Source organism: Aegilops tauschii, chromosome 5 (assembly GCF_002575655.3).
Source record: "Aegilops tauschii subsp. strangulata cultivar AL8/78 chromosome 5, Aet v6.0, whole genome shotgun sequence".
NCBI lineage: Eukaryota > Viridiplantae > Streptophyta > Magnoliopsida > Poales > Poaceae > Aegilops > Aegilops tauschii.
This window is the reverse complement of record NC_053039.3, coordinates 545,729,101-545,751,552: the sequence shown is the minus strand read 5'-3', so window position 1 is coordinate 545,751,552 and position 22,452 is coordinate 545,729,101. Positions and strand designations below refer to the sequence as shown.

At 43.6% G+C, this 22,452-nt stretch overlaps 1 pseudogene; it reads right to left on the bottom strand.

Annotated features, from left to right (window-relative positions):
* Positions 1–4,952: 4,952 nt before the first annotated feature.
* Positions 4,953–22,452, bottom strand: part of LOC109732410 (cytochrome P450 711A1-like) — a 41,254-nt pseudogene continuing 23,754 nt past the window's right edge.

The following is a 22,452-nucleotide window of genomic DNA, read 5'->3' as shown; positions in this document are numbered from 1 at the left end:
TTCTGACATGTCTGTCTTGTCCTCCGCTCCCACGATGTTTCTTTTCCCTGAAAGAACAATGTGGCGCTTTGGATCATCGCATGATGTACTGATCGTTTTCTTATCTTTCCGTTTCCTCGGTTTGCTACTCATGTGCTTCAAATAAAAAACCTGAGCGACATCTTTGGCAAGGACGAATGGTTCGTCAAGGTAACCAAGATTGTTGAAATCCACCATTGTCATTCCGTATTGCTCGTCCACCTTTACCCCACCTCCTGTTAGCTTGAACCATTTGCACCGGAACAAAGGGACCTTAAAGGAGGGTCCATAGTCAAGTTCCCATATCTCCTCTATGTAACCATAATATGTGACCTTTTGCCCATTCTCGGTTGCTGCATCAAAGCGGACACCACTGTTTTGGTTGGTGCTCTTTTTATCTTGGGCGATGGTGTAAAATGTATTCCCATTTATCTCGTACCCTTGGAAAGTCGTTATAGTCGAAGATGGTTTCTTGGCCAACATGTACAGCTGATCTCCAACATCATTGTCATTCATTAAATGTTTTCGCAACCAACTGCCGAAAGTCTCCATGTGGGCCTTTCTAATCCAGGATTCAGGCTTCCCCGGGTTGTCCGAGCGTAAAATATTCTTGTGTTGCTCGAAGTACGGAGCCACCAAGCTGGAATTTTGCAGAACTGTGTGGTGTGCTTCAGTCATAGAATGACCGTCCGTACATATCGTTGATTTCCTTCCGATCGTGCCTTTTCCACTTAGTCTCCCCTCGTGCCGCGATTGAGGAATACCAATCGGCTTAAGGTCAGGAACATAGTCAATACAGAACTCAATTACCTCCTCATTTCCATAGCCCTTGACGATGCTTCCTTCTGGCCTAGCACGGTTACGAACATATTTCTTTAATACTCCCATGAACCTCTCAAAGGGGAACATATTGTGTAGAAATACAGGACCGAGAATGGAAATCTCTTTGACTAGGTGGAGCAGGAGGTGTGTCATAATATCGAAGAAGGATGGTGGGAACACCAACTCGAAACTGACAAGGCATTGGACCACATCGTTCTATAATCATGGTAGATCTTCTGGATTGATTACCTTCTGAGAGATTGCATTGAGGAATGCACATCGCTTCACAATGGCTACTCGAACATTTTCCGGTAGGAGCCCCCTCAAAGCAATCGGAAGCAATTGCATCATAATCACGTGGCAGTCGTGAGACTTCAGGTTTTGGAACTTTTTCTCCGCCATGTTTATTATTCCCTTTATATTCGACGAGAAGCCAGACGGGACCTTCATATTGCTCAGGCATTCAAAAAAATGACCTTCTCTTCTTTGGTAAGAGCGTAGCTGGCACGACCTTGAAACCATTCCGGATGCCGCTCTTCTGGGTCTTTCAAAAGTTGCTGGTCCTGCCGTGCTTCCTTTGTATCATTTGTCTTCCCATACACGCCCAAGAAGCTTAGCAGGTTCACGCAAATATTCTTCGTAACATGCATCACGTCGATTGCAGAGCGGACATTTAGGACTTTCCAATATTCTAGCTCCCAAAATATAGATTTCTTCTTCCACATGGGTGCGTGCCCGTCAACTCCCCGCGGAACTGATTGTCCGCCAGGACCCTTTCCAAAGATGACTTTCAAATCCTTGACCATATGAAATATCTCAGCACCAGTACGTTCTGCAGGCTTCGGCCGGTGATCTGCCTTGCCGTTGAAATGCTTGCCTTTCTTTCTTACGTTATGATTTCGGGGAAGAAATCGACGATGACCCAGGTACACGTTCTTCTTACAATTAACCAAACGTACACTTTCAGTCTCATGTAAGCAGTGCGTGCATGCATTGTATCCCTTATTTGTCTGTCCCGAAAGGTTACTGAGAGCAGGCCAATCGTTGATGGTTACAAAAAGCAACGCTGTAGGTCAAATTCCTCTCCTTTGTGCTCATCCCAGACACGTACACCAGGTCTGGCCCACAACTGTAAAAGTTCATCAACTAATGGCCTTAGGTACACATCGATGTCGTTCCCGGGTTGCTTTGGACCTTGGATGAGCACTGGCATCATAATGAACTTCCGCTTCATGCACAACCAAGGAGGAAGGTTGTAGATGCATAGAGTCACGGGCCAGGTGCTATGGCTGGAGCTCTGCTCGCCAAAAGGATTCATGCCATCAGTACTTAGACCAAATCTTATGTTCCTTGCGTCAGCTGCAAAATCTTTGAACACTCTGTCGATCTTTCTCCATTGCGTTCCATCAGCGGTGTGTCTCAACTCCCCGTCGGACTTACGGTCCTCTTTGTGCCATCGCAACGACTTGGCATGCTTTTTGTTCTTGAACAGTCGTTTCAACTGTGGTATTATAGGAGCATACCACATCACCTTGGCGGGAACCCTCTTCCTGGGTTTCTCGCCCTCAACATCGTCACCAGGGTCATCGCCTCTGATCTTATAACGCAATGCAGTGCATACAGGGCATTCATTCAAATTCTCGTATTCACCGCGGTAGAGGATGCAGTCGTTAATGCATGCATGTATCTTCAGAACCTCTAAACCTAGAGGGCAGACAACCTTCTTTGCTTCGTACGTACTGGCGGGCAACTCGTTATTCTTTGGAAACATATTCTTCAACATTTTCAGCAAATTTTCAAATGATGAGTCACCTACACCTTCATGTGCCTTCCATTTTAGCAAATCCAGTGTGCAGCCCAGCTTTTTCAGACTATTATCGCATCTTGGATACAACGACTTTTTGTGATCCTCTAACATGCGATCCAAATTCTCCCTATCCTTGTCAGTTTTGCAGCGTCTCCGTGCATCAGCAATGGTCCGACCAAGATCATCAGCGGGCTCATCATGTGCCTCTTCTTCACCTTCACCTAACCCTTCCCCACCTTCAGCATCATCCTCCATGAAAGTATCACCGAAATGATCATGATAGTTGTCATCGATATCATCCCCTTCTTCATCTTCTTCCATTCTAACCCCTCTTTCTCCATGCTTGGTCCAACAATTATAGCTTCGCATGAAACCGTGCCGAAGCAGGTGCATGTGAACGTCTCTTGAGGAGGAGTAACCCTTCTGATTCTTACAGACAGCACATGGACAGATAATAAAACCTTGCTGCTTGTTCGCATTTGCCACTACGAGGAAATCTTTCAAACCCGTAGTGAACTCGCCGGAGAGTCGGGGACCGTACATCCATTGCCGATTCATCTGCATTATTATTATATAAAGTATATAATTAACCATCATGCATTTGTTAAACTAACTAGCTAGAAATAATACAAATTAAACAATGAACTACACACATGCATATTTTATCAATGACACATGAAAGGTTCAAGTTGCTAACCGCGATCGCGGAGGAAAAATAAATGAGAAAGCTCAAGTGTGGCTCGGACACTTCATATCATGTTTGTTTCAGGCTCTCGGGCATTTCATCGAACACCTTGTGTGCATAGGAGGAACCAAAAGCAAACCCACCACCCCCTTCTGAATATTGTGAAGTGAGCTGAGTGAAGTGAAGTGAGCTGAGTCCTATATATAGGGATGGGCCTTTATTCCCGGTTGGCCTGGCCAACCGCGACTAGGATGGGCCTTTAGTCCCGGTTGGCCTGGCCAACCGCGACTAAAGGCCTTCGGGGACCTTTAGTCCCGGTTGGCCAGGCCAACCGCGACTAAAGCCCCTCCCGTCCGCCAGCTGTCGACCGAGCGCGCTGGGCCCAGATAGTTGGTCGCGGGTCTCCTCCCGAACCGCGACTAAAGACCCCTTTTGTCGCGGTTCGATTATTTTGGGGACTAATGGGGGCGTATGGAAGCCTCTTTTTCTACTAGTGGTAGTGAAGTGCAGATGAGAATGGTGTGAACTTCAAATATTGTGTTGCTACCACTATTTTTTGATTGCATGTTCATTCCCAAATCCTCAAAACAACAAGCAAACAGTGACAACCATGGATTTCACAATCATACTACAAAACAGATTCTGTAAGATTTACGTTTTTTCTACATGGTGCATTACAGGTCTATTAAGATTTAAGACCTAGTCTCACAAAACAAGATTTATGACCTTATCTTCTTATTGAAGTTACATTCTTGGTGTTCATGTCTCTATAGCTACTTTTACGATACACAATATATATAGGTGTAAGTACTTCTTTGAATCTAGTTAGCTCAATTTACCCGGTTTATACTAGGTCCTCCAAAATACCAGGGTTGGCATTGTGCTCAGTGCGTTGCGCTCAACTGGCCTATATAGTCAAACGTGTCGCCCACGCCATGCGACACAAGCAATGGAACTAGAAAAAACATAATTGGATTGAAGTCGACATTCTTGTTCATGCGTCACTTCTCCACAAGCGCAGCGACAACCATTGCGAGGATGTTGAGGACAAGTCTAGTGCAAATGTGTTGGAGCCAGGAGAGGTCACATGAGTTCTTCGGGATAGGCCTGGCTGGCGACACCACGAGATACTCGTACATGAAACCGGCGTGAACTATCAAGACATGGACGAAACTGGGTATATATGTAAAAGGGTACATCTCGAAGATGGAGTTGACATCCAAGTTCGAGTAGCCGATCAGCAGGATGGCGAAAGTTCTCTACTAGCCGTAGGCCTAGAAAAGTCCAGTGTTGAACCAGAAGGGCAAGAGCTTCACCAGACTTTTCACATCTTCCACCTTTATGACCTTCGATGCCCATGCAGGGGTGTCAACAAAGATGGTGGTTTTGTCGAGCCACCTGCACACAGTAGTAAAGCTCGTAAGAAAATGACTACGTGTTAGACTGAAACAGTGAACAAGAAAATGTAATAGAAAAAAAAGTCAATTTTACTGCCCTGAACAAAGTGTGTGGTTCACTTTACCCCTGGTCTATTTTTCTGCTTCTTCTAGCCCCCAAACAAACCCAAACCAGACAAAACACCCCCTGGCTGGTTTGTCTCCACCCGCTGCTGATGTGACACTAGTCAACAGCGGTTTTGACCTTGGTGGGCCCCCTTGTCAGGTGGGGCTGGGAAAGAGATGTGAACTCGCCGGGCTCCGGGAACTGCGCCGTGTCCCTTGCCAACACCCGCAACGCCAGCCACAGCCACGTGCCCTTCAGGAGCGTGTGGCCCCGACCTCCACCCGCCACAACGTCTCCCTCGCGATCAGCGGCGACACCTTGTTGAACCGCCTCCTTTATCACCTGGACGAGGTAGGGGAAGTTGCGTTGGAGATCGTCGGCCGTCGACGGTGCGGCACCGGACTTGTCGACCTAGGCAAGAAGCTCGGCCTCGACCTCCGGGTGGCCAGCGACGAGGTACACGACGGAGGCTAGCGTGAAGGACGTGGTGGCCGACCCGGCGAGGAGGTGCTCGTAGGTGAGCGCGCCCACGTACTCCGACATCAGCAGCGCCCTCATCTTGTTGTCGCCGCCATCCCGGGCATTGAGCAGCGCCGACAGGAAGTCCCTCTGCCCTCTCCTCCTGTCTCGGTCGTGCTCCTTGCTCTCGACGATCTCCTTAAAGGAAATATGCCCTAGAGGCAATAATAAAGTTTTCATTTCATATTTCCTTATTCATGATAAAGGTTTATTATTCATGCTAGAATTGTATTGCTCGGAAACTTAAATACATGTGTGAATACATAAACAAATACCGTGTCCCTAGTAAGTCTCTACTAGACTAGCTCGTTGATCAAAGATGGTTAAGGTTTCCTAACCATAGACATGTGTTGTCATTTGATAGCGAGATCACATCATTAGGAGAATGATGTGATGGACAAGACCCATCCATTAGCTTAGCATATTGACCGTTCAGTTTATTGCTACTGCTTTCTTCATGTCAAATACATATTCCATCGACTATGAGATTATGCAACTCCCGGATACCGGAGGAATACCTTTTGTGCTATCAAAGTCACAACGTAACTGGGTGATCATAAAGATGCTCTACAGGTATCTGTGAAAGTGTTTGTTGAGTTGGCATATATCGAGATTAGGATTTGTTACTCCGAGTATCGAAGAGGTATCTCTGGGCCCTCTCGGTAATACACATCATAAGCTTGCAAGCAAATGGCTGAGGATTTAGTTACGAGATGATGTATTACGAAACGAGTAAAGAGACTTGCCAGTAACGAGATTGAACTAGGTATGAAGATACCGACGATCAAATCTCGGGCAAGTAACATACCGACAGACAAAGGGAATTACGCATGTTGTCATAAGGCTTGACCGATAAATATCTTCGTAGAATATGTAGGAGCCAGTATGGCCATCCGGGTTCCGCTATTGGTTATTGACCGGAGATGTGTCTCCGTCATGTTTACATAGTTCTCGAACTTGTAGGGTCCGCACGCTTAACGTGCATTGATGATATAGTGTTATATGAGTTATATGATTTGGTGACCGAATGTTGTTTGTAGTCCCGGATGAGATCAAGGACATGACGAGGAGTCTCGAAATGGTCGAGAGGTAAAGATTGATATATAGGACGATGGTATTCGGACACCATAAGAGTTTCGGAGTGCACCGGGTAATCATCAGGTCACTGGAAGGGGTTCCGGCACCCCCGATAAATTATGGGCCTAATGGGCCGAAGGGGGGACATACCAGCCCACTAGGGGGCTTGCGCGCCCCTCTCCTTGGCTGGCCGGCCCTAGGGGAAGGAAAGGGGAGGGGTGGCCCCTCCTGTCTTTCCCTCCTCGTGAGAGAAAGGAAAGGGGGGCGCCTCCTCCCCCTGCCTTCCTCCCGCACTCAAATAAGGAAGGGCGCGGCTTGAGGAAGACCCCAAGTAGGATTCGACCCTACTTGGGGTGCCCCTTGGACTCTGCCCTCTCCCCCACCTATATATTTGTGGGAGGGGGGCGCCACACATAACCACGACAATTGTTTAGCCGTGTGCGGCGCCCCCCTCCACCGTTTACACCCTCGGTCATATTTTTGTAGTGCTTAGGCGAAGCCCTGCGGAGATAGCATCACAACGTATCTATAATTTATGAAGTATTCATGCTGTTATATTATCATAGTTGGATGTTTTACAAACATTTTATAGCAACTTTATATCATTTTTTGGGACTAACCTATTGACCCAGTGCCCAGTGCCAGTTGCCGTTTTTTGCTTGTTTTTTACATCGCAGGAAATCAATATCAAACGAAGTCCAAACACTGTGAAACATTTTGTGGATTTTTTATGGACCAGAAGACATCCAGTGCACCAGAGAAGCACCTACTGGGTGCCCTGAGGGGGGCACAACCCACCAGGGCGCGCCTGGGGGGACAGGCGCGCCCAGGTGGGTTGTGCCCACCTCGGTGGCCTCCCGCACCCCCTCTTTGCCCTCAAAATCACCAAATTTTCCAAAAATCCTCGGGGTAACCCTAGATGAGAAGTTCCGCCGCCGCAAGCCTCTGTAGCCACCGAAAACCAATATAGACCCCATTCTGGCACCCCGCTGGAGGGGGAGATCATCACCGGTGGCCATCTTCATCATCCCGGCGGCCACCACGATGAGGAGGGAGTAGTCCACCCTCGGGGCAAAGGGTTTGTACCAGTAGCTATGTGTTTAATCTCTCTCTCTCTCGTGTTCTTGAGATGTCCCGATCTTGATGTATCATGGGCTTTGTTAATATAGTCGGATCATATGGTGTTTTCCCCTCTCTATCTTGTGATGAATTGAGTTTTCCCTTTGAGAATACTTTTTTGGATTTGAGAACACTTGATATATGTCTTGCAAATGAATACTCATGGTGACAATGGGGTATCATATTGATTCACTTGGTATATATTTTGGCACTCAACTCGCGGATTCCCGAGGTGACATTGGGGTAATCTACGCATAGGGGTTGATGCACGTTCTTTTCTTTGTTTCTCCGATTGAAATCTTGGGGCACTCTTTGAGGTTCATTATGTTGGATTGAGTATTATGAATCAGAATTTGCTTTGGTGTTATTTTAGTATGAACTCTAGGATAGATCGAATGGAAAGAATAGCTTTGTGTTATTTTAGTACGAACTCTTGAATAGATCGAATGGAAATAATAGCTTTGAGGTGGTTTCGTACCCTACAAACAGTTTCTTCTTATGTTCTCCGCTAGATAGGAACTTTGGAGTGATTCTTCATCGCACTTTGAGGGATGGTTATATGATCCAATTATATTAGCACTGTTGAGAGATTGCACTAGCGAAAGTATGAACCCTAGGCCTTGTTTTCAAGCATTGCAATACCGTTTGTGCTCCGTTTTATTGATTGCTACCTTGCTATTTTTATTTATTCAGATTATAAAAATATATTTCTACCATCCATATTACACTTTTATCACCATCTCTTCACCAAACTAGTGCACCTATACAAATTGCCATTGTATTGGGTGTGTTGGGGACACAAGAGACTCTTTGTTATTTGGTTGCAGGGTTGTTTGAGAGACACCATCTTCATCCTACGCCTCCCACGGATTGATAAACCTTAGGTCATCCACTTGAGGGAAAATTGCTACTGTCCTACAAAACTCTACGCTTGGAGGCCCAACACGAATCTACAAGAATAAAGTTGCATAGTAGACATCAAGCTCTTTTCTGGCGCCGTTGCCGGGGAGGTTAGGTAAGCGGCACTCACATCCCGTCAACGAAGCTCTTTTCTGGCATCGTTGCAGGGGAGGTGACTGCATGAAGGTATATCTTTAGATCTTGCAATCGAATATTTTAGTTTCTTGTTGTATCACTAGTTTGGTCCGTAAAAGAAAACTACATAAAAATGGAATTGAGGTTGCATCATATTATTGATCATCTTTAAAATATCTTTCTTGAAAATGATGGATCGGAAAATTGTGCTCAATTGTTAGAAGAACAAGTCAATAAAATATTTGGCACAAAATATTTGAATTATGAGCATGATTGCAATGTTGTTAGTATGAATTCTTTGAATATCCAAAATGCTAATGATGATTGCACAAGTCATGATACAAATGTTTCGTATAAGCATGTCAATTTATGCGGAGTGAATTGGGAGTGCAAATGCACACCAAAAAGGGAAGATAGATTTTGTAAGAGGCATAAATATTTAGAAAGGAAGAAGTTGCAAGAGAGGCTAGATGATTGTGCTGAAAGATTTAATTTTTTTCGCCATCCTTGTGAACTTTGCAATGAATGTGGTCATTTAAATCTCCAATGCAAATTGTTTCATGATCAAATCGTGTCCAAAAATTGTGATAACTTGATTACCCTTGAGCATCATAAAGAGCTTAGTCTTCTCTTGGGGTATGAAGAAATGAAATGTATAACTAATGGTATTCCAAAATTTAATCTCACAAGATTTCTTGATTTTGATCTAGAGGAAATCTATATGTTTTGTGCGGTAAATTGCATTGAGAATCCTTATATTGCCAACTATCTAAAGACAAGAAAACAAATAGAATATGAAGAGAGTACTAATGAAAGGGAAAATATTTCCCAATACCCTCCTAGCGTTTATTATTGAGCATCCTATCCAATCAATCTCTTCAACAAGAAGCTTGAAAAAATTAATTAAACCCACACATGATGTGGTGAAGAAGAAGAAAAGAAGAAAGAATAGAGGTAAAATGGTATCTTTCCCAATTAATGTTGCTCCTATTATTGTTGTGCCTCACGAAAATGAATCAAAAATAATTGTGGAAGATGATGCACTTGATGATGATATTGCTTCTATGTCTTATGGCACAATGTACGAGAGCACTATTGATGATGATTTTGTTATGCCTATTGCTTATTGTGATGATTATGATTGGGAAGATAATGATACTTCTTATAATCTTGGAAATCTTTTTGGCATCAACTTGGGAAATCATGATGATAGCAATTGTTATACCGTTGGTGCTATTCATACTATTAATGATGAGAGTGATTATGCTTATGGTGTGCCAAGCCACAACCTTGGGGATGCTATGTTTGATGAAGCTAATATTTTTAGTCCCCCAAGATTTGATGTGCAAATTTGTTATAATTATTGCATGCCTCCTATTTATGATGATTATAATGATGAAAGTGGATTCGGAGAGGTCATGACTTTATTTAATGATGAATCCACCATTTTGGATGAGGCTTTAATTGACTATGATAACAAAGTTGCTATCTATGATGATTATGGTGATGCCATGTATGCAATAAATAATAATGATAACCATGAAACTTGTCATCATGATTTTAATTTTCACTCTCATGATAGTTATTTTGTTGAGTTTGCTCCCACTACTATTGATGAGAAGAAATTTGCTGATGTGGTGAGTAATAAGTTTTCTATGCTTTTGTGTCATGAAAAGAATGCTTTATGTGATGATTATATTGTTGAATTTCTTCATGATGCTACTGAAAATTATTATGAGGGAGGAACTTATGCTTGTAGGAATTGCAATAATATCAAGTTTCCTCTCTATGTGTTGAAAATTTTGAAGTTATGCTTGTTTTGCCTTCCTATGCTAGGTGATTCTTGTTCCCATAAGTTGTTTGCTCACAAAATCCCTATGCATAGGAAGTGGGTTAGGCTTAAATGTGCTACTCATATGCTTCATGATGCTCTCTTTGTGTTTCAATTCTTATCTTTTATGCGAGCATCATTGAAATCATCATGCCTAGCTTAGAAGGCATTAAAGAAAAGCGCTTGTTGGGAGACAACCCAACACTTTTACCTCCTGTTTTTGTGTGTTAACATGATTAAGCTACCGTAGTAATCATGTTTATTGCTTTTCTTTTAATAAGGTGCCAAGTAAAGCCTTTGGGATAGTGTGGATGATAGTTGACTTGAATCTGTGCAAAAACAGAAACTTTTGCACTCAGTCCAGGAATTTTTAAAATTCACTGGAATGTGATTTTGATCTGACTTTTTTACAGTTGATACATATACAAATTATTTACGTTTTCCTAATTTTTCAGAATTTTTGGAGTAGCATAAGTATGGTTGGAGTATAAATTACTTCAGACTGTTTTGTTTTTGACAGATTCTATTTTCAATGCATAGTTTGCTTGTTTCCTAGTTTCTATGGCTTATATTGCTTAATATAAATTGTGGAAATGATATGCTACAGTAGGCATTGTGTGGAAAAAATTATGCATCTTGTCTTTGACAGTACCAAAGTGAAATGGTTTGCTCTTTATCATACTAACCTATCTCACGAAGTTCCGTTAAGTTTTGTGTGATTGAAGTTTTCAAGTTTTTAGTGAGATGTTGATATGAGGAAAATAAGGAGTGACAAGACCCTAAGCTTGGGGATGCCGAAGGCACCCCAAGGTAATTTTCAAGGAAGATCCAAGCAACTAAGATGCCCGGAAGGCATCCCCTCTTTCGTCTCCAACATTATCGGTAACCTCACTTGGAGCTACATTTTTATTCGTCACATGATATGTGTTTTGCTTGGAGCGTCATTTTCTTTTGTTAGGATTTTCTTGCTGTTATTTAGAATAATTTTTTGCATTTTTATTTTCAATAAAAGTGGCAAGGATAGCCTTTACCATGCTTATTTTGCAAGTATATGAGTTCTGTTTCAAAACAGAAAGTTTGTCACTGTTGTAAAAATTCCCAAGAAAAGTCAGAATGTGATAAAATGTTGAAACATTTTGCACAGTAAGCTCTGATAAATTTTATACATTGTGGTAAATTTTCATAATTTTTGGAGTTAGGGAAGTATGATGAATCTTGCATTCTTTACAAACTGTACTGTTTTGGCAGATTGCTATTATGGTTGCATTGTTTGCATTTGTTTGCTTGTTTAATTATTCTATTTGAGGATAGGAGTATTAAATATGCAGAGACATTTAGTATACAATGTCAAATAATAATTTTAGTGATTTGCTACAGTAGAGAATGATAAGGTTTTGCATTGATTTATACTAACTTATCTCACGAGTTCTTGTTGAGTTTTGTGTGGATGAAGTTTTTGAGATTAGGGAAACCGTGATATAAAAGGAATTAAGGAAACACAAAATTTCAAGCTTGGGGATGCCCAAGGCATCCCAAGATAATATTTCAAGAAGTCTCCATCTAAGCTTGGGGATGCCCGGTAGGCATCCCACCTTTCTTCATCAACAATTATCGGTTAGTATCGGTTGATCCTAAGTTTTTGCTTCTTCACATGAGATATGCTATTCTTGAAATATCATTTTATTTTGTTTTCCTTGCTGTTTGAATAAAATACTTAGATCTGAAGGTTTATAAATAAGAGAGAGTCCACAATTAGCTACCTATTTACTTAACTACTCGCTTGATCTTCACTTATATCTTTTTGGAGTAGCTTGTCATTTACTCTTGGGCTTCACTTATATCCTATGAGAAAATTGTTGAATGAACTGAATATCATGAAGTTGAAATTGTATGTTCATATCATGCCTAGTGGTAGCTTCACATTGGGTTTCGAAAGTGAAATCTTTTGAAGCTTGAGAATCACAATATTGGTCATACAAGCAATTCCTGAATGATTACTACACTACAAAAAATACACTTCCGTGATGATACGTGTTTGTCACAGTAGGTCGCGTTTTTTGTCATGCATGTACATCCATGACAAATTTATGACAGAATCAAGATAGTCATACCTGTGCTGTCGTAGAAGTGTTCCATGACATTACCAAAATTATCATCACAGAAGTGTCCACTTCCATGACGATAAATCGCGCGTCACAGAAGTGCTTTCGTCACGGGTGACCGACACGTGGCATCCACCGTAACGGAACGCCGTTAAGCTATCGGGTCGGGTTTTGGATCCGATAACCCGTTAACAGCCCCGACCAATGGGGATTTTCCACGTGTAAAATCATCATTGGCTAGAGGAAACACGTGTCGGCTCATCGTTGGGACAGATGTCATGCACTCACTGGACAGAAGGCGCCTATGATACGTCGACACGTGGCACGGCCCAACAGTGGCCCATTCCTGTGAAAAGGCCGGCCCGTTTGACTTGGTCAAAAGCTGGCGGGCCGGCCCATGGAAAGCCTGTTAACGGCATGTTCGCATATAGCCCATTTACAGCCCGCTAACCCAAGGCCCGTTACACCCTATCCGAATTAGGCCCAGTAGCGTCATCTGGGCCATCCAATATGATTCCAGCCTGTTTTCACTTTTGGCCCATGTATAGCCCATGACGTCTTTCGGCCCATATGAGGCCCTTTGTAACTCTTGGCCCATTAGCGGCCCGTGCTGAAACTGGCCCGTAATGAACAGTGTTTTACTTTACACTCATTAACGGCCCGTGGTGAAACTGGCCCGTAATGAACAGTGTATCACTTTATACCCATTAACGGCCCGTTATTCCATTGGGCCATTTCCAGCCCAAGTTAACTTTCGGCCTTCTGAGGGCCCATTTATTCTTGGGCTCATTTGCAGCATTCGGTTACTTACGGCCCGTTACTGTCATTTTCTGCTTGTGGGCAAAATTCAGCCCGTCGTTACAGTCGGCCCATTTGTGGACCGTTAGTCTGTTGGGCCATTTTCATAGCATCACCAAATACGGCCTATTAACGGCCCGTTATGGTCAGCCCATAAAACGTACGATTTCCATTAAAGGCCCGTCTACGGCCCATTAAAGGCACGTACAAGACCCATAAATGAGTCGGCAGCCCATGGATCCTACGAGACGTAGAAGGCCCATGGATCCTAAAAGACGTAGAAGGCCCATGGATCCTATGAGACGTACAAGGCCCATGTATCCTACGAGACGTAGAAGGACAATGGATCCTACGAGACGTAAAAGGCCCATGGATCCTACGAGACGTAGAAGGCCCATGGATCCGACGGCCCATGAAGGGCCATGGTCGGGCGAGTTGGCCCCCGTTTGAACGATATAGCATATTCAAAGAATTATCCTACTCAATACTATGACCTCTGAAAAGCATACACTATACAACAAAGAGGTCAAGGCATAGAAAGGTAGAATAATCCTACACTATACAATAAAGAAATTACAGCCGATTATACCCACTGGGCATTATGGTTCGGCACAGGTGATAAGAAAGCATACACAAACAGCAAATTACATACACTGGGCAAATACAGCTCATACATCATGGACGCGCATCAACTTAACTCCATTTGAACTATAATCTCTTCAGAAAATAGGATTGGCCGGATTCAGATAGCACAAATTTCAGTCTACAAAATCTCCAATTCCTTCATGGTTATCTCAGTGTCTTGTTTAATTTTTTTGACTCCTGCATCTAATACCTGCATGTCCAGTCTCAACTTGTTGATTATACGTTGACAATCATGTACACGTTGTCTTGCCACCTCTAGTTGATGCTCGAGAACATCAACACATTCCAATTCCAATCCATAATCATTCGATAACGGCCATGCCGCACTGCTCGCAGATCTTTGTGTTGATGTCACTTCATCCTGAAATGTTTCTGTAAGTACACATGACTAGGGCAAAAATATAGTTACAACAGTGATGCGAACAAGACACTATTTTGTACTACATGGCAAAACAGGACTAACAATAATGTTACACGTCACTTTCAAAAAAAATGTTACACGTCATGAAGCATAAGCAGGTGATATTTTAAAAATTATAAAAAAGATAGTCTGTGCAGCCTGCATACAGAAATCCCTCTTAGCTCACCAGAGGAGCATGATGTTGGGGCCCAATCGTAAACACAGACAAGTTACAAATTTAGACAGCATGTTGCGTATAAGTAAGCAAGCAGTTGGCCATTCTGTGCCTCAATTAAAGTCTTAGGGAGCATAATGAACAGCAGAGGGTTTCATACAAACATACTACAGCAGGCAAAACTATGCAATCATTAGCGTAGTATAAACTAGATTGTGAGCCTCATGCAATAATAGTTGGTTAATAGACTTCAAAGCTACAGGCACACTTCGGCAGAGTAATTAAATGGTAAGGCCTTTAATTATGTCAACTAATAGTGATACAAGTACCGAACATCAGGCATGATTATTTGGGCATCTCATTAACTGAGGACAAATAAAGCAATTGAAAAGAGAAAATTAACTATGCCTGAAACAAACAAGGAATTGAACTGTTGAGTTGCATACAGTGACTTACCTTAGCAGGCTGAAGAGGCTCAGCGCAGCTCCTACTTCTCTTGCAAGGCTCCTTCCTAACATCTTGTACTTGGAAATCCTCAATCTTATCTTCATTGCACCCCCTCTACAAGGTGACACAAACTACTTACTCGTCTCCTTGGAAGATAAATATGCATACTTTCCAGTCTGTGAACACAAAAGGATGAGATTATAACAAAACAACACCACATAATGTGCCGCATATCTTGCACTTGCACACAATGAAATGAGCATTTACTATGTCTGCACTATGTAAAAACTAGGCATACCTTCGAACTGGATCTCCAGGTACTCTTGGAGAGCCTACTGTAGTGTACAGCCAAACCTTTATGTCACCTATGAGTTAGACAAGGCCCCACTACAGCAGCCCTTAGTGTTTAAATCGTTGACAAGCTCTGTTAGAGTGTTAGGTCAAGAACATCAAGTAATCAAAGCAAACAGTCCTAGTATGGCTGGCTGATGCAAACAAGCAATTGAACAGATGTGTGAGCAAATCTTACATATCAAGAAAAGAAGCAAAGAAGGAGGCTTAAAGACCATCACTTGACTGACCAGATTTAAGGGGCATTTAAACATCATGTGCAACGTATGAACTAACATAAACATTGCATATTCCAGATTCTACAATGGAATGCACATGTATTAGGTTATGCCATGTATGATAATGCCTAAATGTACAGATAGCAGGCAGGAGTGATTCATCATTGCACGCACAATTGAATTGCAGGTTAAGGGCCAGTTCGATTCCGCCTTTTCAGGGCATATTGTCAAAATAAGCCATAAAAGATGTAAAGAAGTCATTTTTGAGTTATGGGCTTGGGCTTAACTAATTTCGCTTTGGGGGGGTGTTTCGGGTAGAACCTCACTAAAGATTCAAGGGAAGGGGAATAGTGAAATGACTCTGTTGTCTGCCTATATTACACTCAAAATGCAACTGCTGACGCCCGTGTCACACCTGACCCTCAAGTAAAAACAAACACGCAAGCATTCATTGCCCTGCCCGCTTGCATCTCCTCTCCCCTTTCCCTCTACCTCGATCCCCTGCCTGCAGCACTAGGGTTCCTCCAGCGAGCCGTCGCCACTGGTCCCATCTGGCCTGGTCCTCGACGATGCTATGTCCAGCTGGGCTACATGTCCGGCGGGTAGGGGCAAATCTCCCTGGCTGCTCCTCCCTCTGGTGCCGCCCCTCATTCTCATGGTCTCCAGCAGCTGCTCCACTGTGGTTCGTCCAACGCACTACTCCGGCGGGCGCTACACAACTACGGCTGATGCCAGACTGCGGCAGAAGGCACCTTATTCCCCCTCCCCTCCTCCCAGGCCATGGCCTTGAGGTGCTGTTGAAGGATGAGCTCATCCAACAAGGTGAGGATCTCCTCTGATTTTTGCCAAATTTTCATTCTGATCCACTATACGATGAATTGCTATGAGCTGCTTCTGCTGCTGCTATATGATGCATTGCTATGAGCTGCTCCTACTGCTGCTATATGATGAATTGCTATGAGCTGCTGCTGTTGTATGATGAGTTGCTATGAGCTGCTGCTGCTATATGATGAATTGCTATGAGCTGCTGCTGCTGCTATATGATGAGTTGCTACAAGCTGCTCCTGCTGCTACTATATGATGAATTGCTATGAGCTGCTCCTACTGCTCCTATATGATGAATTGCTATGAGCTGCTCCTGCTGCTGCTATATGATGAATTGCTATGAGCTGCTGCTGGTATATGATGAATTGCAGACTGCTGCTGCTGTATGATGAGTTGCTATGAGCTGCTTCTGCTGCTATATGATGCTTTCAGGTGGTGCTGCTATACGTTAATAGCTAGCCACTTGGACCATCGAATTTCAATAAATAATTGTTCTTCATTTAAATGTGAGTCATGCGTTCTTCGTTTAAATTAGGCAATGGGATCTCTATGGAAAACATTAACCAAAGTAGATTGTGCCAAGTAGATGGTATCTTTGTATTTGCATTTTGAGCAAATAGTGATGGTCTGTTTTCCTATCATATTAATTACTGCACTGGGTTCAATTTGTGATGTTTGCAAGTCAAATTAATTTCCATATGGTCAGCAAAATGAAAAAAATATAATGCAATCTAGACTTTCCACTGATCATACCAAAGATAAGCTGAAAACGCAATGAAAAGAACTGGTTGGCTTATTACATGGAGCTTATATTCACAAGTGCTTATTTTCTTAGGATAACTCGTAATAACTGTCCCTAAGAAACTTGGCTAATAGAACTGGCATACAAATAACATGTCACGATGATTGCAATGGAGGAGTGATGTACCATAGCACACCGTATAGGCTCACCACTGCCTCTCATTGTGTAACCCTATCTGCAAGTTGACACGGCTAATTTCAGACATCTCTACATGATACTACATTGCATATCCCTTGCGCATATTTAAACCACCAATTAACGATTGTGTGCGTACCATAAACTAGCCATGACTCTGTATGCTAGACTAGCAGGCACTCTAAGGGAGTTGAATGTAGTGCACTGGAATTCCTACATGTCACCTATGATTTTGTGTAATGTACTGCCCCTATTCCTAAATATATGTCTTTGTAGAGATTCCAGTATGGACCACATACAGATGTATATAGATGCATTTTCGAGTGTAGATTCACTCATTTTGCTCCGTATGTAGCCTATAGTGGAATCTCTAGAAATACTTATATTTAGGAACTGAGGTACGAGGTAGTATCATGTATGACATCTACATATCTAATTTAGCAGCCAGTAGTAGAAATCATTGTCTGCACAAAGGGATTACTAGTCGAAAATCCTAGCAAAGCACGCTGGCAGGCACAGAACAATACAAGAGAGAGAGAGACGCGCTTACAAGATCATAGAAATGCCTCAGTCCAGGATCTTGGTTGGCCAAGCTGTTAGATCCAGAAGAAACATCGTCCTTGTAGTTTTTGCCAGCTGCATAACAGGTAACAGCGACCGGTTAGTATATTTGAAGTACATCGGGCAGGTGATGCTGGACGGGTTTAAAGGTGACAAGTACCTAGGCCGTGGCGGGTGCTTGGCATCTCTCCAGACGATGGGAATCAGGTTAGAAACATCGAGGGTGATGACGCTGCGCTGGCTGTCGGGGTCCGGTAAGGAGATCTAGAACCGTCGAGTAGGGTGTTTGTGGAGCGGCTCCGGTAGGGTGGACTACGGTGTGGGCGAAGCGGATCTGTGGCCGTGGACGAGGGCGTAGGTGAAGCTGCTCCGGTGGTTGGGTTAAGGATGGTGTCGACGACGCGGATCTGCGGCCGTGGACGGGGCGTCAGAAGCTGCTCCGGTGGTTGGGTTAAGGATGGTGTCGACGATGCGGATCTGCGGCCGTGGACGGGGCGTCAGAAGCTGCTCCGGTGGTTGGGTTAAGGATGGTGTCGACGATGCGGATCTGTGGCCGTGGACGGGGCGTCAGAAGCTGCTCCGGTGGTTGGGTTAAGGATGGTTTCGACGATGCGGATCTGCGGCCGTGGACGGGGCGTTAGAAGCTGCTCCGGTAGGTTGGATGAGGGTGCGAGGAAGCGGATCTGAGGCCGTGGACTTGTGAGTTGGCAAAGCGGCCCAGGTAGGGTTGAGAATGGTATAGGCGAAGCTACTCCGGTAGGGTTGACGATGGTGTCGGCGAAGCGGCTCCGGTAGGGTTGAGGAAGGTGTCGGCGAAGCGGCTCCGGTAGGGTTGAGGAAGGTGTCGGCGAAGAGGATCAGAGGCCGTCGACGGGGGAGTCGGTGGGGCGGCTCCGGGGGTGTGGACGAAGTGTCTCCGATGGGGAGTACGAATGAGCCCCTGCAGATGCGGCGGTTGACGACAGTACCGGCGAAGCAGATCCGGCGCCGTGGACAAGGCCGGCACTGAATGGGCTGTGGTACAGTGGTGGATGAGCAGTCTACTTGTTTCTAGGGGAGGTGGGAGGGGTAGATGCGGCCGCAGAAGCAGATCCGGCGAGGTGGATGCTGCTGGTAGTGAATGGGCTATGGTACGCCGGTGGATGAGCAGTCTAGGGTTTCGAGAGGAGAGGGGAGGAAGCGCGATGAAGTACGGACGACGTGATGTAAGATGCTCTGGTGCTGTGGAGTTAGTCGTTTTTGCGGAAGGGGAGAGGAAATGGGGGTGCCATGTAGTGGGGGAACCGGAAGTTACCAAAGCAGCCCCGACCTATCATGTAGATGAGGGTGGTATTGTAACTGTTGGTCTCCGTGCACTAAGGACAAAAGGGGGATTTCGCATGCTAAAGACTAAGGTGGCGGAAATTTTAGAAGGAGGCGGGAGATTTTGCCGCCCGCGGGATCGTTCGTATCCAGTTTCAACTAATTTTGGACCGTGCTAGCGGGAAGGTCATGCTAGACTGTGTACACGGGGCACGCGTCAGCAGTTAATAACTGGTGTGAAGTCCACCCCAGAAAAAAGACAATAACTCGGGATGATGCACCGATAACTTGGACGTTCACATGGGCGCGGCCAATCGTACAGGTGTAGTGGCGCATTCACAAAAAAGGGATCAAACGCTCAGCCTATGTATTTCTCGTGTAAATAGATAATTTAGTGCCATTGGTTATTTACTTTAAACATAATGCATTGACATGTTAGTGTAGAGGCGCACAAAAAGAAATGGATATTGTAGTCAGCTACTTAAAAGTGTTACCTCATATGATTACATAGCCTCCATTTCATAAATTGCGTACCCGTTGAATTCATATATGAATATTACATATATTACTTCAAAATAGAAACTTAAATCATCCAAGACTAATGAATTTGAATGCAAGAGTAACAATGGTGCATATACATGATAGCTACATTGGTTGTTTGAAGAAACATCACTGTAACTTTGGCATGCACAATTGAAAAGGTTTATTTAAATAGAAAAAAATGTGATATGTGAGTGTCCAATCTTTATAGCGCTGAATCGATATTGTACCTTTGGCCACGATACGAAGTAGATATTGACTTATGTTCAAGCGATGCACGTCCACGATCGCTAGATAGTGATACGTGAATGAATTGTGCAATCTCTCTCACACGCATACATATCTCATTTCCCTGTGGGCATCGGAATCACACACGCGCACTTCGTGTATTTCTCTCCCTCCGTCAGGGTTAAATTCATCTTTCTACCCCGTCCTACAAGTCTCTCACACAGAAACACACATGCTCTCTATGTCTAACACGCCCACCCCTTTAATTCCGCCCACCCACAGCCACTAATGTCTCAAAGTATAATAATGTCTCTCACACATATGCTATCTACCTATCCCTTAATATAGCTAGATATGTGTCACACAAACTCCTTCTCCCTACTAGCAAGATGCCCATGCGTTGCACGGAACATCAAGATGCATTTGTATGAGAAATTTATCTTGTGGGAGAAAAGGATGAATGAGGGAATGCCTTATTTGCAAATGCGGAGAGGGGTGTGGGTACCTTTTTGCAAAATTGCCATAGTTTCCTTCCTGTCCGTCGGATATAAATCGGATGGCCTATATTGCAGGATGGCAGGAACACCATAATCACCAACTCTGTTTTTTTATAAGAGTAGAGATATGTGAGTGTCACTGCCCCCCCCCACACACACCCACACTTCCCAACACCAAAGGAGTAGGGTGACACCTGATCTTGATACTAATCTATCGACTGGCTTCTCTCTCAAACATACACACACACACTACCCAGCACCGAAGGAGTAGTGTGGCACATCGATCTTGATAATAATCTATCTACTCCTCTTTCAAACACACACACACACACACACACACACTCTCTCTAGTTGTGCCTCTGTGCCTACCGCGCACACTCTCGATACGTCTTTCTCTCCCTCCCCCCCCCAACAATGACAGCAGAAGGGTGACAACTCGATCTGATCATAATCTGTCAATTGGTTTCTCTCTCAAACATTGTGTCTCGGTACCTCGCTCGGTAGCCCCCTCGATATGTAGACTTCTCGCGCGCGCACAGCTGTAGTGACGATGACGCTGAACCCAGTGTGCCTTGTTTTTACCGGCCTCATGTGATAGTTTTCACCCTGTTTTTTGTTAATTAACAAGGCAACCTTTTCTTTGTTACTACTAGTGAATCTGAAATCATTCGGGGCAGACATAAAATATATCACTTAAACCCAATTATCGCAGCAACTATCTTAAAAGAAATTAGCTAGCTGCCCGTGCGTTGCACGGAACATCAAGATGCATTTGTATGAGTAGTTTATCTTGTGAGAGAAAAGGTTAAACGAGGGAAGGCCTTATTTGCGAACGTGGAGAGACGTGTGGGTATATTTTTTGCAAAATTGCCATAGTTTCTTTCCTATCCGTTAGATATAAATCCAATGGCCTATATTGCAGGATGGCACGCACACCATCATCACCAACTCTGTTTTCTACTCCCTCCGTCCGAAAATACTTGTCATCAAAATGGATAAAAAGAGATGTATCTAAAACTAAAATACGTCTAGATACATTTCCTTTTATCCATTTTGATGACAAGTATTTCCGGACGGAGGGAGTATTTGTCTTTTTAGAGATTTCAACAAGTGACTATGACCGGACCTTACCAACATACTCAAAAAAGTAGTCCATAATTTTGATGTTACCCTCTTTTCTTGGTGGTGCAGTGCCATCTGGATACCTCATAAATAAATTAAGGACAAATCTGACCCCTTCCTGAAAAGACATATGGAGCAAAATGAGTGAATCTACACTCTAAAATATGTCTACATACACATCCATATGTGGTAGTCCATTTGAAATCTGAAAAAGACAAATATTTAGGAACAGATGGAGTATATATAAGAGTAGACATGGAGATATATCTCCAGCATGGTCTACAACAAAAATGTGCTGGGCTGGTTAGCGCCGGATGCTCGCAACGCGATGACATGAGTTTGAATTCTGTCTTTTAACTTTATATTTTTATATTATATATTACTCTACTTATTTAATATATACTTCTTTCACTACTGTACTGACACTGGAACCCACAGAGTACTTAGAATACAAGATTAAGGATGGACTTGTTTCTTTTTAACTTTCTGTACGAAGCTATAGCCACCCTGCAAGTCACGTGTACACTGTACATGCAATTAAGTTTTTATAGAGGGACAATCATACAGGCAATTAACTCAAATGGATTGGATGTCACTCTATTATTTCCAGCATAAAGAGCATCTCCAACGGCAGCCGGCAAATTTCCTCCCGCTTCCTTAAGCGGAGGACGACCTCAAACGCCAGCGGCATACATTTTTATAACTCTAACCAACCAGATGAAATTCGTGCAAACACGGACTGATTTCATATAAGCATGAAGGATTTCGTATAAAAAAGCCGGATCTTCATATAAACATGATGGATTTCATTACATTTACATGAACTAAGAGGTGCCAATCCGGCTCTCTTGTATAATTAATACTCCCTCCGTCCGGAAATACTTGTCC